The sequence below is a fragment of the Macadamia integrifolia genome, chromosome 14, assembly GCF_013358625.1.
Source record: "Macadamia integrifolia cultivar HAES 741 chromosome 14, SCU_Mint_v3, whole genome shotgun sequence".
Lineage (NCBI taxonomy): Eukaryota > Viridiplantae > Streptophyta > Magnoliopsida > Proteales > Proteaceae > Macadamia > Macadamia integrifolia.
The window spans coordinates 5,033,779-5,052,472 of record NC_056570.1 but is presented as its reverse complement, the minus strand read 5'-3'; the positions used below and the strand labels follow the sequence as shown (position 1 = coordinate 5,052,472).

The 18,694-nt window shown below is 37.4% G+C and overlaps 1 protein-coding gene across 1 annotated transcript in view; it reads left to right on the top strand.

Annotated features, from left to right (window-relative positions):
• The window catches only part of LOC122061684 (DNA-directed primase/polymerase protein), a 109,229-nt gene that overhangs the window by 30,517 nt on the left and 60,018 nt on the right, over positions 1-18,694 (top strand). The window lies entirely within an intron of this gene.

The window sequence follows — 18,694 nt, the reverse complement described above, 5'->3', positions numbered from 1 at the left end:
TAGTTGCAAAGAATAAATTGAATAGAACAAAAACAACAAGATTTGAAAGAAAAAGACAACCCTAACTTGTAACCTTCCCCCACAAGAGAAATCAACCATCCCCTACCTCCCACTAGCACCTGTTGTAACTTCATAGCCCCATTAATTTTGCGTAATATTGTCCTCTAAGGCCCATTGGCCAAAGAAGACAATATTGTGCAAGGTTAAAGGGGATGGGGCATTACAATTAGTATCAGAGTAAATCCCGACAGCGTGTGGGGCCACAACAGGGACGCTGTACCTAAAGGGGGGAAGTTGTGACACCAAAGAATACGGCAAGTAACTAATCCGCTTGGGAGATCGGTGAGGTATCCCCACCAAGAATATGATAAGTACCAGGGGGTTTGGGAGATCAGTGAGGGTGTGCAAGCTTTAGTCCCACATTACCTAAGGAAAGAATACTGGTCTAATTAATAACCTCTAGCCTCCTTAACATAACACCATGTTTTATAGCCTTGAGGCCCATGGGCCAAAGAGGACAATATTATGCAAGGTTAATGGGGCTGGGGTGTTATGGCCTCAAAGAAAATAATATTGTGCAAAGTTAATGGGGTCGGGACGTTACACTTGCAACCTTCCCCAACCTTCGTCGGGGAGTTGTAGCGATGCATCTTGCTAGAAATTTTAGTCTTCTTCTTCGCCTTCGTCGGCGATGGATTTGGGCATTATTAGGTTAATAGCTTTAAACCGTTAGTTGGTCATTTTACTTCCACAAGTTTCAGTTGAATAAGTCGAAAGGGTAAAATGGTCTTTTTATTCAGCCACTAACAGTAAACTAACACCATTAGGTTTCATGGGGCTTCAAGTAATGGTTTCAAACTTTAGGAGCATGAAGCAATAAGGACATAGTACAGGGGGTGTCTAAGTTTTTTTTTTTTCTAATAAAATGTTTTTCAAGCTCACAAGATGTAGTCCCTCCGCCTCTGTGCATGTTCTTCTCCACTCCTATGGATGATCTTCTCCACTCCAAGTGGTGTTTTGTTTATATAAACCATTTCTTTCTCATCTCCTTCGTTTTGTCTTTAACTCCCTACCTGTGAAAGTAGTGTCGCCATCTTTGATGTCAAAGCCATACTTTATGCGAGCAACGCCAGATCGAGCAATTATGAGATCGATGATTTGCGGGTGGTGTGTGGAAAGCTTTAGCGCAAGGACAACCGGAACAACGAGCATCTTGAGATTTGGGAGATCTACATTGCCAGACATGAGTTTTATCTACTTCTCTCTCGTCAATGTGCAAGAGATTTTGAAGGTATGCTTGTAGTAACCACACTTTTTAACTCTCTTCATAACTTAGTTTTTGGGGTCCAAGGGTCTAATCTTTCAAATGGCGGCCATTATGGCTACTATCCTGCTTTGGCACAAAATTAGTAGCTCGCATAAGCATGGGAAAGTTCATGAAAAATTTGTTGAAAACCTCCCCATCGTTTCAGCCTAGTGCTTTATGGATTTGATTTAGAAGCTCGATAAACCAACAATGATCCATCTTCCTTAGAAAATGTTTTCACATTGATGGATTTTTTTTGCCAATTCTTCCCATCATATGGGGCCTCAGGATGCAGCGCTTACTAGCCCCATATCTAGAGGTGGAGTCAAACCCAAAGTCAACGTTGACGTCAGAAAATAAGACAAAAGGATCTTGAGGCCAAACCCAATTACTTGCCCTATTCAACCTACACGGGCCATTTTGAGTTGTTTCGACCAATTACTTGCCCTATTCAACCTACCATTACTACTCCACTAATTGTTTTTTCATCTCTCACGTAAATTTTCGATTTGTCTTGTTGGCTATGTATAGCTATATTTCTAAGGAATCTACTTGTGCATCCTCTAGTCTGGAAGTTCAGGTCGATTGCATGTTAGACACTTTGGCCATATTCTATTGCTTAGTCATCTTTGATACTTTGCATCAAATCCTTATGTAACTCATATCATTTAGCTGAACAGAATTTCTTTTTACCAAAAAAAAAAATGACCAAGATTTAGTCTTCCAACTGTATCGCAATTATCCATATGGGGGTATACATGTAGGCCTAATTGGATTTCCAAAGGCAACATTTTTACTCGCTTTCATAAGTAGTGTAATAAGGTGAAGAAATTGTTCATTATTTTTACCCCACAATTTTAAGTAGATTTTGACGAAATAATTTTAAGAATCAAGCCTTCAATAGAAATTGATCTTTTGTCACCCTAAGACACCATCCAGATGATGGTACATTGAGCCCAACATTGCTCCAAAAAGTTGCTTGATAGAAATTGACCATTTTGCAAATGGCATGACTTGGGTGCCAAAACCTTATCAGAATTGACTGAAAATTTTAGGAAAGATATGTTTTATCATTTTGAGTTAAAATAAAATCTTTTGAATATGAGACTGTGTTGGCTATCATTCATCAAAATATCCATTTTGCGGGTCCCTGCTTAGGGTACAATTTTGATTGTTCCTGAAAAAATTTATGGTTAACCTTAATCTCAAATATTTTTCAAACAATATATAGATAGTCAAAACCCGATGGTCAGATTGGGAGATATCATCAGCTAAGTTTGTTGTATAAAATTGTCAAAATTAGACTTTTCAAGATTTATTTTTGGACCGACAAGGAGATGCCTCGTGGTGGCCACCACCTAGGGAGACCTGGTGGCACAACCAAGTGTCCTTTGCTAGTGTCACCTTTTGTTTATTTCCAAAGTACTCTCCCCATTTTGTTTTTTATAAATAGGACTTTACACCTTCAATTCAAATACACCTTAGAACCCCCAATAATTCTGGAGAAGGCCTCAAATCTAGAGACAAATGTAAACCCCCTACAGACACTGAATTTTGCCACACGAATATTTTTTTCCCCAGCATCTGCCAATGGTTTGAACACAAATATACACTTAAGTGTGTTTCTACAAGCTCACATGTATGATTGGGAAGCACAAACATTATCAGAATGTCATAAATTTCAATGGATAGCATATTTCCATGATAATAAAGGATTTCCTAAAATTTGGTGTAAATCATACACTATTTGGACATTCATCCATAAGATGTGGGTTTTGCCTACATTAGACCCAAATCAAGTGTGTCCCAGGCCTAACTAGTGATTGACATTTGCATTTTTTTTATTTTTTTTGGCTAAGTAAACTTTGCGTATTGAGAGGAAAAAGAAAAATACAAAGAAAGGCAATCTCATCCACTCTCTTTAGACATACCTAAAGGAGGGCAGAAAGAAAACCTGAACAAACAGGACAGACCGTGCATAACTCATATATAACATCCACATCACAATTACATAATTAATTTCAGAAGTAAACTGTGTGACTAGCATCCCTGTCCACAAGATGTTGCAAATCTTGAGGAAACTCTTCTGGCAGAATTTTGATCTCATCCTCTCCATGTCATAAGCAACCCTATAATCAGTTGGACTGTTAATCTCCCTCACACATGAATAGCCTCCTTTCGATCCAAATCTATAAGAAGATGCAATATCTTACTTTTTAAAGTTTGGACATCCCATGGACCTACAACATCACCATTTCTAATATCCACAGTTAATTTTAAATTAGATCTGATGAGACATGATGAATATTTAGGTCTGGACATAAAATAATCCCTTTTTGTCATATGCTCCATGTATAGAACTGACTTCATTCTTCCTATACCAGCAAAAACCATAACCAGATCTCCATTATTCTCCCTGATATTCCTCCATAACCTGCCTTATCCTGTGTAAAAGAGCCATCATAATTAAGAGTATACATTTGAGCTAGAGGAGAGAACCAAGTACAGGTTTTTGGAACTTAAGTAATCCATGTGATATTCAGCCCCCAATTATTTACCAAAAACTGATTTCAAATATTGCGAACAGCAGTAAAATATGATCACATTATGGGCCAACCAACTTCAGACATTGATCAAACTATTTTCCTGAAAAAAAATCAACGATTGATCCTTATGTCATTGGAAAGTATATTTAGAATGCTTTCCAATGATATAAATATCATCAAAATTGGATGATCAGATCTTCTGAAACTAGTCCTCAAAGGTCACGAAGAAGGCAATCGGAGTTGGTGCCATGTGGCAGTACCCCCTTGGACCCTCTAGGCCGCGCGGCCTTGATTCCATTTGGAGTATGATACTCCATTTGAAGTATCACCTTTTTACTGTAATAGGGATGACCAATTTGGTTTTAAAACACAACATTAAAGCTATTCTCCTTCTACTTTTGAATTTGAGCTTTGTTCTCTCTCCTCAATCTCTGAATTAGTCACTTCATAGACAGAATCCTTAGATCCCTAGAGAATCTCTAAAATCCAACGAAATTATACAAAAGCCAATAGGAGAGAAAAATTTCAAAAATTAGAAAAACCTCAAAAAATTTCAAAAGCTCTGAAATTATCTAGGAAGAATTGAAACACTCTTGGATCACTGAGGAAGTGCCAAAATAACAAAACTCTACAATAGGGGCCAAAAAGTCAATTTTCTCTCTCTTGATGAAGTTTTACAAAAATCTTCTCTTGAAATGCCGTAGAAATATCGGAATATTGCCCAAATTCCCTAAAAACCAGTTTTTGGATCCAAAAAATATTTTCTCTCTTTTTATCGATCATGGTGCTCTATTGCTACCGAAGTGTAACTTAATTGTTGATTTTCTTTGAAAATTATCTGAAATCCCACTTTGTTCTCCCCAAAATATATTTTTTTTCTCTCCTCCTTTTTCATTCATAATTACATGTTTCTACATATAGATCAATAATATGTAGTTACTTTGTGCCTTTGCACACTAGGTTAGGGTTTATGGCCTTAAACCCAGGCTTTAACCGCCATTCTGGGACATACCAAATAATTATCATGTAAGCCATTGCCATGCTTTATTAGTATTATTGACTTTCCAATATGCTTCTAAACGCTCTTTGACGCACCAAAATGATACCAATCTATTTTAAAATGACCATGCGGTATGTTGATAGGCAACCAAGATTTCGGTAGCAAGTCTTATCAGACTATGTCATCGAACCAGACCATTTTAAAACCAGTGGCTAGACCCAAAAAGAGGGCAAAACTTTGAGAATCTTCCTAGTTGAAATACTGAAAACTACGATTGACTTGATCCTTATCAAGGGTATATAGGCAATCGGACTCAGTTAAATTTGGTCAAAACCATGACATACAAATCCATTCATTCATATCATAATGCATATGCATTTATATCATGATCCTCATCCTTCAGTTGCATGTGAAACTACCAATGACTTCATCCTTGTTCAGGGTACATAGATACTCTAATTCATTCAGGTGCAACCACTTCCATGTTTATATTTTAATTTTCTCCTTTATGCATATTGAGTCTTCTATATATATATATATATATTATTTCATATCATGTTCATGCAACATACAGTTATATTCAGTCATATTATGCAATTACAATATTTAGGTTAAGTTAGTCAAACTAATTAACATAGGAGACGGTTTACATAGAAAAAGACCAATTATCATTTGTTAGGTGATTGTTGGGTGTGTAAAACCTTCTCTATCCATAAATTTACATGAATCCAAAACCCTGAAATTTTTTATATTTGTCTCATCCATTTTGATTCAATTTTCTACCTCAAAAGGGTAGATATCAGCTTCTAGCCCTTCTTCTAGATGGCGAATACTGCCCAAATTTTTATTTTTACTTTTCTTTTTTTTTTTACAGAAACCCAACAAATAATTGATCAGGATACATTAATATAAGAGAGAGAGAGAGAGAGAGAGAGAGAGAGAGGTGACGTCCGGCCCACTCCTTGGTGGGTCCATACTCCATTAGTTCTCCTACACCTGGGGCCATTTTCTTTTAGAATAGTGGTTTGACCCTTTTACTTTTTTGTTTCTGTTAAATGTTTAACCCTTTCCCGTTGTGAAGGAAAATTTTATCAAAAGAAAACTATGCACAGTACAGTGACTTGAGATAAGAGCCACCGTTGGTCAGAATGATTAGATCGTCAATCAGAAAGCTGTCCAGGTAGAAATAACCTCTTGCATACTGTCTTCAGAGGAGTTTTTTTTTTTTTTTTCAAAAATGACTTCAAGAAATTTTCTTGTCACTATGACCATCAGTTATAGGAAGACCAAATATTGTATACAAAGAAGTGCTAAATATATAGTTCTCTAAAACAACAAAAGAAAAATGCTTAATATACCCATTTAATCTCAGATTTGTGATGCTACTACACCCTAGCTACCTCCCTACACTATTCCTTGGGCCCAATATAGTAAGTTCTCTGATTGAGCTCCAAAGAATCAAATCTCAACATACAACACCTTCAGATTACGATAGGAAAAAGAATAAAGGATTTGTACACCAGTAATTAAAATTTGAAACTTCATATGAACACCCTCTTTTAATTAGACCTAGATTACAATAGCAACCTCTTGTAAAATGATTTATATGCCTTTTATTTCAACGTTTTCCATAATACCACCCTCTTTCTAAGGCCCGAAATTGTAAATGGCCGCAGACTCCCCCATCCAAAAAATAATAATAATAAAAATAAATAAATAAATGGAATTAAGTAAGATGACTCAAAAGCTGCTTCTTATCTTCAAAACAAAACAAAAACCGCTGGTAGATGACGACATAGTGTCTCTAGTCTAGTAAGAAAGAAAATTTTTCTGGGAAGATGCAAAAAGATGTGGTAGCCAATCTAATTTAAGTTTATTCTACAGGCACCTTCTTTTTCCTCATTTTCTTTTTTACTCCAATTGTGTACGTACTTTGAAAACAGAGAAAATAAGAGAGAGAGAAATTGGATACACTCTCAGAGTAGCAACTTTGTCCTTGCTTGAATCTCTTTTTACCTTTCAAGTTAGAATCTCACCTTTCACACAGCTTTCTGTCTTTCTTCATTCCATTTCTTTTCATTCATAAAAGCCTTGTGGACCTGTTCAGAAAGTAGTTCTCAACCTCTCCTTTGTTAGACTCCCCCTAGTTTAGATGGCCAATATTAAAGAACCATCTAATAATTCTTATTTCACATTAGATTCCAACATGTCGCATCTAACCTTAGTGCACCTTGTCTCTACTTGACATTTTTTTTTTTTTTGTTAACAACAGGTATCCAGGCCTTTGGTCTAATTAGTCCCACAGGTCCATACTGACTCCACAACCCATGGACTAGCAGGTCATACTATGATTGAATGAGAACCATTCAACTTTCACTAAAAGCAGTTAAGAGCACTAAACACTCCCGTGTGAGTGGTCCAAGGTGTGCCTAGTGAGGGTCGAACTTAGGATGTCTGAGTTTACGGCTCATACCAAGTTCTTTACTCATCAATTGCGCTACGCCCTCGGGTTGTCTCTACTTGCCTTAACACTGAAGAATTATGAATTAATTCATGAACTCTTATACATGTTTCTGTTAATGTCCTACTAAAACTATTTTGCCCTTCTATTTCTATAGGCAACATCCTTCTTTGATTTAAGATCAGTAGAGTGCAACTCGTGACATGAACCTTATCTTCTCCTAGGTTGCACTTATGCTCCTCAAGATATAACCTCACCCACATAGTTATTCACTTATTATATACTCCTCAAGATATATTCTCACCCAGATACATCTCCAAAGGCAGTTTTAACTGTGTAACCTACAACATAAGATGCTTCAGTTCTTGCACAGATAAGAGGAAGAAAAGAAGAAAAAGCATTTGGTGCAATTGTAAAGCCAGATCTTATCAAAAAAACAAAAATTGTAAAGCCTAGAATAGATAAGGATCTATGGATGCCATATTGATAGAGAACAATTTTGGGTACTTTGGATCTTGGAAAACATGATTTTTTTTTGCTACATTAGTAATGGCTTTGTCATGGCTATTTTGTGGTTAACTGGATGGCATCGAAATATTAAATAATCTTAGCTAACCGACTATCAAGTTGGTCTTAGTATGCAAGCTGAGAGATGCCAAATAAATCTTTAGTGTTCATCCACTTTCAAAGTACACAAGACATTGAATAAATTCATGCGGGGAAGAATCTGACTCAACATTTTAAAGACATTTAATTTGATTATTTTCAAAGAGATAGCAACCGGTTCACTGATGCACTAGCCACTCTCGCATCCATGGTGGACATCCATCCATCCAGAAACAAAAGTCCAACTTTTTGCGATTGAAGAGAAAGAATTACCAACATACCATTTTGAATGTGTAGAGGAAAGGGTTCCTTAAAAGGAAGCATGACCCTTACACCAATGCAGGGGCCAATGGGAGCACTAGTAGAACCATCAACATGGACAAGATTTCCTCCTTCCATGAGGGATGGGACATGGGAATATATATATATATATATATATGAGAAAATTGCATTGCCACCCCCTGAACTTCGGTCGTTATTCAACGCCACCCCCTAGACTTTTTGAAACGTCAAAGCCACCCCCTAAAAATTCAAAAAATTTCAAATCGGTCCCTGCCGTTAGCCGACCGTGAGAAATGAATGAAAACCGGTTAGTTTTTTTCTAATATACCCAAAATACCCCCCACCTATTGTGAGAGGACAATATTGCCCTCTCCTTTATTTCCATCTCCTAAACCCATATCCCATCTCCCATCTCTCATCTCTCATCTCTCATCTCTCATCTCACTCCTCTCACTCACTCGGCCGGACAAGAAGAAGAAGACGATGACACCCCCTGCAACTCGATTCTCTTCCCTTCGGCGTCCGATTCTATTCCCTCTGGTGTGCAATTCTCACCCCCTCCGACGTGCAAAGCTCTCCCCCCTTTGGCGTCCAAACCTCTATCCCAAGGTATGTAGGGTTCGGCTTCTTCTTCTTCCTTTCTAATTTAGGGTTCTTCTTGTCAAGTTAATCTAGGGTTTATGCACTTTGGAGTGGGGAAAAAAGAAAGTAAAATTTTTTCTTGAAGCTCTTTGGAAGAAGACCTGTGAAATAGTTGTTATATGCAGTGAAGTTTACAAGTGATCCACTCATACAGAGCCCTTGTGGCAGACTGCCTGAGAAATGGTTATCTTCCAATTGTAGATTAGCCAATTTTGTAAGATTTCCTATTTCTTGTGGCAGGCTACCTGAGAAATGGTTACCTCCAAATGATAAGTAAACCAATTCTGTAAGATTTCCTATTTCTTCAGGGATCGATCCGGAAAGCTGATTTTCCAGCAGGTTCAATACGGTGAGCTTCTGTAGCTTTCCCAAAGTCGAAGGGAGGAATCCAGTTAAACAATTGATGGGCACATCTAGCTCAGACAGACTTGTCAAATTACCTATTTCTAGGGGAATCCTACCAGAAATTTGATTATTGTAGAGGCCTAAAATGGTTAGGTTTCTCAAATTACCTATTTCTAGAGGAATCCTACCAGAAAGTTGATTCTGAGAGAGGTTTAAAATGGTTAGGTTTCTCAAATTACCTAAAGAGGCAGGGATTGAACCATTGAGATTGCTCATATCTAGGTATAGATCAGTAAGTGAGATCAAATTTCCTATTTCTTGGGGAATGGAACCAACTAAATGGAAATAATAGAGGAAAGAGAAAATGCACCAGATGTATAGACTATAGAGAAACTAGGTTCAACAATTGTATGACTTCCCCCTCCATTTTAAACAAGTTTAAGTGCCTTTTTCTTTTTTTCTTTGACAAATTATTTGAACTATTTAATACACAATATAAGCAACTATCCATATACATATGCACTATGGTAAGTCTTGCAAGAAAGTTGCCATACTCTTCACAGTCTATAAAAACATTAGTATATAAAATTCCCTTCTGATTTATAATTTTCCCTCATTCTGGATAGTCCAAAGTCTAAACTTGACTTAATGCAGGTTTTGCAACATTATTCAGAATGAAAATCAAAAGTCAATATAAGAATCCGCTTAACGCAACTTCTTTAAGTTATTTAGCAGGGTCAACAACACTAAGAATACTTGCAACAGATGCCTAACTTCAACAAAAGAAGCAAATGTTTTAGACAATTCAAGCAGCCAGTTGGTTAATTCACAAGCCAAGTAAAATTACTATCACTTTTACCATCATAGTAAAATCTGCTTTGTCACTTAATTTGTTCTGTTTCCAATAGCTTGACTGCTAATGAATATGGTGGTTTCTGTTGCTCTGTAGAGCTTTGAAGAGGCTGGTAAAGTTATATTGTAAGTTTCAGTGTTTTCTTTGAGGAAAGATCTATGACTTGTGTTCCCTGTGTTTGAGTTTTGGATCTATATTTTGAGCGATTCTCATACTCTGGATGCTAAGTAATAATAATCCACTTTTACCATATTTAATTTGCAGATAATCGATGTCTACCACGAGTGTCAATGACAGCAGTCAAAGTGGTGTGAATGTTAGATGCAAATGTCCTGAACCCAAAAGGGCATTGGTGCGAATTTCAAAGTCTAGTTCACACCCAAATATGTTGTACTACTACTGCCCTGAAGCACCAAGAGGTTGTCGATACTTCTCATGGTGTGAACCTATAGCTGCACCAAGACTTTTGCCACCCCCTGCAACTAATTTAGAAGCAGTTGTTGGTGAAAGAATCCAAAGTCAACAGATGAAAGAAGATATTCATGGCTTGAAGAAAAGAATTAAGTATTTAGAGAAAACTTATGGAACGATGAAAATTGTAATTGGTGTGCTTGTGGTGGTGTGTTTAGTGCTATGTGTTAAAAAATGACTTTACAATGTTTAATAGTGAAGTTGTGTCAAGTATGTAAAAATCTAAACTAAATGAAATCGTTCATTCTCACTGTTCTTATTACTAAGTTATTGATTAATCATGACCCTCAAAATTGAATGGGTAGCATTTTGATGGAGAGAGTGCTAGCATTGTGATAAGTTTCGAAAACAAACGGGCAGCATTTTGACTCTAAACAGGCAGCATTTTGACTCTAAACGGGCATCATTTTGGCTATAAAATGACATTTAATACCTGTAAATACCTGTAACATTATACACTTGAAACCAACATATTTCATCATAACCTATACCATAAAAAAACATCCAAAACATATCCATGAATACCTATTCAAATTCCTGTTTTCATCACAACCTATACCATAAAAAAACATCCATAACATATCCCTGAAGCACCAAGAGGTTCAAATTCCTATTTTCATCACAACCTATACCATAAAAAAAATCCAAAACATATCCCTGAAGCACCAAGGGGTTCAAATTCCTGTTTTCATCACAACCTATACCATAAAAAAACATCCAAAACATATCCCTGAAGCACCAAGAGGTTCAAATTCCTGTTTTCATCACAACCTATACCATAAAAAAAATCCAAAACATATCCCTGAAGCACCAAGAGGTTCAAATTCCTGTTTTCATCACAACCTATACCATAAAAAAACATCCAAAACATATCCCTGAAGCACCAAAAGGTTCAAATTCCTGTTTTCATCACAACTTATACCATAAAAAAAAAATCCAAAAACATATCCATGAATACCTGTTCAAATTCCTATTCATAACATATTCCATACACAACAACAAATAATGTGAAATAGAAATAGATCTTAACAAAAACCAAATCCGTCAAAAACATCCAAAACCATAAAGAAACACCCAACTGTTTTAAAGTCATAAAAAGTAAATTAATACAATATTGTTCTCTTGTTCTAAATTAAAACATCCAGATTGCTTGTACTTCATTTCTTCTCCCTCTCCCTTACTGTCCTCTTTGCTTGATTGGTCTTTTGCTTGGTCAATACCTTGTCTTGTAAACACCCAACTGTGCTAGACATAGATACTTGTGATCTAGTCAGTAGTTGAGATGTGCTGATCCCATCTTCACTCTCTCCTTTATGTTTCTCTTACACAACAACAAATAAGCATGAGATATTTATTAAACAAGTTTCAACTAAATAAATAAAGTGAGTTGCATTTACCTTTATATTCTTCTTTTTACTAGTACATCCATCATGCTTAGCATCTCCAGCCCTCAGGCATGTCCTCCTATTGTGTCCTTCTTTCTTGCAGATGTCACACCTAATTGATGATGATCTCTTCCTGAAATCTGAAGGAAGTGCTTCTCCTGTTTCTCTTTTCCTGATTTTGTGAGGTCTACCTGGTAACCTCTTCAGATTTGGTGGCAGTACTCTCTCATTAGGAGCATCATCCTTCAACACTGCCAAATCTGGAAGTGGATGGATCATCTCTTTGTATGTATCCAAGTATTTTCCAATACTGAAAAATGGATCACAATAATTGACCAACTCTCCCCTTATGTATGATATAGAAGTTGCAGCATGGAGACAAGGTATACCAGTGCCTTCCCAAACTCTATAATCATATCTGTAATGGTTCAAATTAACCACAAATCTATTTCCAAATCTGTCTAAGACCTCAAATTGACCTTCACCTGCCGGTTGACACCTGCAATGCCTTGCTTCTTGCTGAACCTTGTTCAACTTCACCATAACCCTTGGTGTTACTTTACCCTCCCACATGGTTGCCTTCTCATACCTTCTATGTAGTTTACCCATTATTTTCACCCTTAGGTGATCAACCAATGTGAGAATGGGTTTGCTCTTAAATCTCCAATCCAGTGATTAAATGACTCAGTCATATTGTTCGTTATATGGTCACTTCTTGCTCCTACATCAAAGGCATGCCTTGACCACATCCTCGAGGGGGTTTCATTCAAATACAAGTATGCATTTTCCTTAATCTCCTTGATGCTATTCATTTCCTTTTGAAACTGAAGTTCAGTTGAAGCTTGTGAGGCAGCCCAAAAATGTAGTCTCAATAGCATATCAGGGTGCTTTGCCTTCAGGTTTTGATATAGATGCCTACTGTAAATTCTTTGGTGAGCATAAGGGAAGATTGTGAAAATCACAACTGAAAGCCCCTATACAACACATATGTTTAAATGTTAGGACATGTAAATGAGTAATTCAAAATACATATAAAAAAGGAAAAAAGAAAAAAAGAGACAGAAAAGTATATGCCCCTATACCTTCTATCTGTCTGACATGAATGTGAGTGACATATCATCACTGTCATCGAGTAGAGCATGTCGTAAATTATCCAGAAATCACGTCCAGCTATCCTTACACTCAACTTCAACTACACCATATGCAATAGGAAAAATACCATTGTTCCCATCAACAGATATTGCACTCAACAGTACCCCTCCATACTGGCCCTTGAGGTGGCAGCCATCAAGACCAATGAATGGTCTACATCCTCTTAAGAAACCCTTCTTGCAAACACCAAAATAGACAAACAATCTTTTAAAAATCGGATTACCTGACATACGGTTCCTGTTCTCAAACTGGAGCTTAAAAATACTCCCAACATCCTTCTGAAGTACCAACCTACCATAAGTAGGTAATTTTGCATATGATGTGGAATGGCTTCCTTCATTAATCTCTAGGGCAATCCTGCGTGCCCTATACAGCTTGGTATAGTAGAACTGAAGACCATATGTTTTCTACATGTGATCAGCCATGGTCTCTATTTTCATTTCTGGTTGAACCTTCAGCTGTTGAAGAAGTTTCATTGCTATCCATCTAGATGTAGCAGAATTGTTCTTGGTTGCCTTAATACATGTATGAACTAGGTTATATGTCTTTACCATGTAGGTGATACCATCTGATATTGGTGAAGCATGTAATCTCCATGAACAATTTGGTGCTCTGCATATAACTATAACTCTAGTTTGTTCATTTTTCAGCCTGATAATATCAAACCCCTCTTGTAGTATATACTCTCTCAAAGCTTCCCTGAAATGGTGCACATTTCCATATACATTACCTTCAGCAATCTTCACCTTGCCACCTTCACCCACATAGTTCTGTTCACCAAATTTGCCATAATACTCTTCAAATTCATATCCAGATAGGTCATCATCAATTGGATCCTCATCATTTTTCCCATGCCCATCATCCTCGGTAGATTCACTGTCATTCTGACCATCTTCTTTTTCACTTTCATCATCCCACTCATCTTCGCTGCCAATTTTCCACTCTTCATCAGATCCAACCATAGAGTCATCTGAACACGCATTGCTATTGCTAATAGCCCTGACAACCTCATCAGACACTCTCAGTCTCTTACTAGTAGCTTTACTTCTGCTACTAGCTCTTCCACTAGAAGTAGCAATGTTCACACACCTTGCAATGGTCTTGGTATCTTTACCTCCCCTAACAATAGCTGTAGCACAAGCAGTAGCACTTCTACTTCCACTACTATTAGCATCAGTAGTAGCCTTATATACAGCAATTTTTCCCTTGCTCTGACCAGGACCATCACCATATGGTTGTAGAGCCTGTTGACATTGTCCACTAGGTTCATCATCAAGTTCACCATCTCTGTTATTAACCAGACTGCTAGGGAACCGGTTAACTGTAAATTCATCGGTTGCAGACTTGCTGTGAACAATGTCATCCACATATATATTTATCATATCACAACTATGCAAGCCAAACAACTCATACATTGATGGATCATCTGTTACCTCCTTTATCTCATTGTTTGGTAGTATACAATTCGCTTGGAAAACTACATTATGACCCACAGACACATGTGTGATGAGTTCATTGTAGATGTCATACACCATGTCCAAGTAGCCATATAAGTCTGGATCAACAATTTTAACTACAGTCTTCCCACTCCAATGATATTCAATAGCACACTTAACATTCATTGCTAAAAAAAAATTCAGATGTGAAAACAGAGAAAATCAGTAACATTACTTAATACTCATTAGAATGGTAAACTCTTCATCAAAGATTTCAGATAATACACAAGTCAAAGCATTTATACATCCAAAAAAGAAATTTCCAAATCAAAATCAAGGACCAATCATAGCAATGCATAACACAGAGAACCTAATCATAGGATTTTTCAAATATCAACTATTTTCCCATATATATTTTCTCATAACAAAATAATCTGGTTAAATCATCAATCCACACTTAACATAAATAATTGATCTTTTCTAACTTTCTTGAGGGATGAGGTTGTCATTTTTCCCTCCCTATCCGGTCGTATAATAAGATAATATATCATGTACAAGAGAGGGAGAGAATAGGTTTCACAGCAGCAACAGAACGTAAGTCGATAGAAATCGCGAACCTCTGATGCAGGAACTATAAAACCTCTAGATGATTGAAGACTAATTCACAGATATGCTACTTGATCACACATTAAGCTGATATGAATGGGTCACATACTTACCTTAAAGGTTAGAAGAAAGAGAAAAAAAGAGGGGGGGGGGGAACCAATGGAAGTTCCATTTGGTTCTAGGAAGACTATAACCAGAAATTAATATCTTCATGGTTGCTGTTGAGCCAACCATGGTGGTTATAACATTGATGATCCTTATTAGACCTGTTGGAGGTCACAGACAGAATCGGCCTTCCGATGGTTTGAATTTCACATTTATTTACAGTGTCTGCCTCCTTTTGGCTACTTATTTGATGGGGATCATGATTGTTGCAGATATTGAGATGATCTGCTACACCTATTTCTATGAGTGATTTCACCAACATTACGAAGATTGGTTCCTGTGTATCTTCCCACCACTACCCTATTCTTGGTTCAATTTTGCCTAAATTTTGAACATTATTACTTCTACTATGGTTTCCTATTGGATCAGGGTATTGTTAACCCTACTGGTAAGGTTCTTACACACTGAACAGTGTCAAGTTCCCTTGGTTGGTGCCAAAAAAATTCAGTTCTGATCATGCTACCTGGAGGGCATTCAGATAACCACAGAGAAGGTTTGGCAATGTTTTAGAGCTCCAAAATGAAATAACAGTACTGGTGCATTGAAAATGCTTTCAGTTGTATAGGCCCATTGTAGTAGAGCTCAAAAATGAAATACAAGGGCATTTCGATAGACACGTTTTCAGATAAGCTTGTGAGCAGCAAGCACATGATAGAGAAGATAATAGAGGGCAATGGGTCTTTCACTAGGAGGAATAACAGAGGGCAAGCACATGATAGAGAAGATAACAGAGGGCAAGCACATGATAGAGAAGATAACAGAGGGCAAGCACATGATAAAGAAGATAACATAGGGCAATGGGCACCCACTTTTAATGTATGTTACCACGGCCGAGAAATGGTTTTCAGAATTTTTTTAAAATTAAAAGAAAACCAATTGATACCTAATACATTTTCTATCAGAGTGTTTGTTAAAATTACCTAAAGAGTAAGGGAGAGAAAACTTGGAACAACAATCCAAACACATTTCATTACATATAACAACCATTTCACAGGTCTTCTTCCAAAGAGCTCCAAGAAAAAATTTTACTTTCTTTTTTCCCCACTCCAAAGTGCATAAACCCTAGATTAACTTGACAAGAAGAACCCTAAATTAGAAAGGAAGAAGAAGAAACCGAACCCTACATACCTTGGGATAGAGGTTCGGACGCCGGAGGAGGGTAGAACCGCACGCCGGAGGAGGGGAGAATCGCACGCCGGAGGTTCTTCGTCTTCTTCTTCTTCTTCTCCTTGTCCGGCCGAGTGAGTGAGAGGAGTGAGATGAGAGATGAGAGATGAGAGATGAGAGATGAGAGATGTGAGATGGGTATGGTTTAGGAGATAGGAAATAAAGGAGAGGGCAATATTGTCCTCTCACAATAGGTGGGGGTATTTTGGGTATATGAGAGAAAAACTAACCGGTTTTCATTCATTTCCCACGGTCGGCTAACGGCAGGGACCGATTTGAAACTTTTTGAATTTTTAGGGGGTGGCTTTGACGTTTCGAAAAGTACAGGGGGTGGCGTTGAATAACGACCGAAGTTCAGGGGGTCGCAATGCAATTTTCTCTATAAATAATGTAAAGAAGCTTCAGGAATGAAAATTGAGCAAACAAGTAAAGCACACAAGCGATTCTATCATAACGAATAAAGAGAGATTTTGAACTTATCTAAAATTTGGTATATTGAAATAAAGAAATAAGTGGAAAGAGATAAGTGATTCCATTATGCAAGTAATGATGAAATAGCAAGTGGAATATGTGAATTTAGATGAAGAACTCTAGTCACAACACAAAAAGTCCGATTGAAAGAAATCAAAAAACTGTAACTCTCTTCGTATAAAGGTAAAACCAAAGTTTTATTTCAAAAAATCGAATGAATTACTTTGCAAGAGATAAAACTCCATCTGAAAAAGAAGCAAAATCAACATTCTTCCAACAAAATTCTTTCAAGAAATCTTCTCTAATTTTAAGTTCTCTCTCTCAATCAAAAAGAAAAATCAAAACCTCTCACCTAAATCAGAACACTCTGAAAATTTCCAATAAAAAACCCCAAACTAAAATCTCACTCAGACCTCAGCTCTGAATCCCTGGAAAGAAAGTCAAAGAAGAAGCCCTAAACTACAGACCCACCCCTTAATTATAGGCGTGCATGAACCTTATGGAACCGTTCATCGTGAGCCGTTGCCCGCTCTGGAGGGCTTCTTGCACACCCATGTGGGTAGTTAGTCGAACAAAGATGGTTATAATCATCAAGAAACCTTACTTACGACCTTCTTTATTTGCCATCCTCCGCTATAAGAGAGAGCAATGTGTGTCTACATAAGCGGTTACCCTTTCAGAAACAAGTTAGTAACTCCATCTAAAACATTCTTGAGTGTCCCTTCTACCTTGTATGAACAAAGAAATTCTAACCTTCTTCTCTCTTACATACAAAGAAACTAAACCTAAAACCCTCTCCTCTCAATGTTCCTCTCTTCCGCGTGGAATGTGAGAAGGAAAATCCTAGATCCCAATCTTTCTTCCCTTTACATTTATTCATTCATTTCCTTTTAAAATGACCAAAATATCTCTTACCAAGATAAAATTCCCTTTGAAAAAATAACCTAGTGGGCATAGAGCCTAGGGCGTAGAATAAGATATAATAATAATATAAATATGTTAGAAAATGTTAAAATATGTTAGAAAATGTTAAAATTTGAGTGTTTACACCTTACACACATTTTATGTTTGCTCATATATATATATATATATATATATATGTATTTACACAATCTTTTTGAANTGATTTTGCAGGTCATACATCTGAGGAGCATGGGGTGGGTCCCACAGTCGAGTTTCCTGAAGAGGACTGGTGGACCCCTGAGGAGTTTGAGCACGGTGTAGACTGCTCGTGCGAGAGCTGTGCTGCGGGACAGCAGTTCTGAGGCCGTGCTGAGCTCCACTTCTAAGGCCGAGCTGAGCTCTTCCTTGTGATGCCGAGCTGGGCACAACCCTTGATGCCGAGCTGAGCTCCAGCCTTGATACCGAGCCGAGCTGTGTACTCTGATGGTTTTGATGATTTCCTGTATATACTTGATATTTGAATTTTATTCTTTTGTGTATATATCATGCCTTCGGGCCCAAATGTATATAATTATTGTATCACCATTCGGGTATCAAGTATATGGGATTTATTCACAGGTAAAACTTAGTCTTCCGCTGATCTGATGAACTTATGTTAGTGTGCGTATGCTGTGGTGGAATACAGTATCTGATGATCCTGGCAGGTTTGGGTTAACCGGTGTTAACTCGGTCACCGCTCCGGTTCAGTGTGAACGGGGTGTGACACCCATTGTAGTAGAGCTCAAAAATGGAATACAAAGGCTTTTCGATAGACACGTTTTCAGATAAGCTTGTGAGCAGCAAGCACATGATAGAGAAGATAACAGAGGGCAATGGGTCTTTCACTAGGAGGAATAA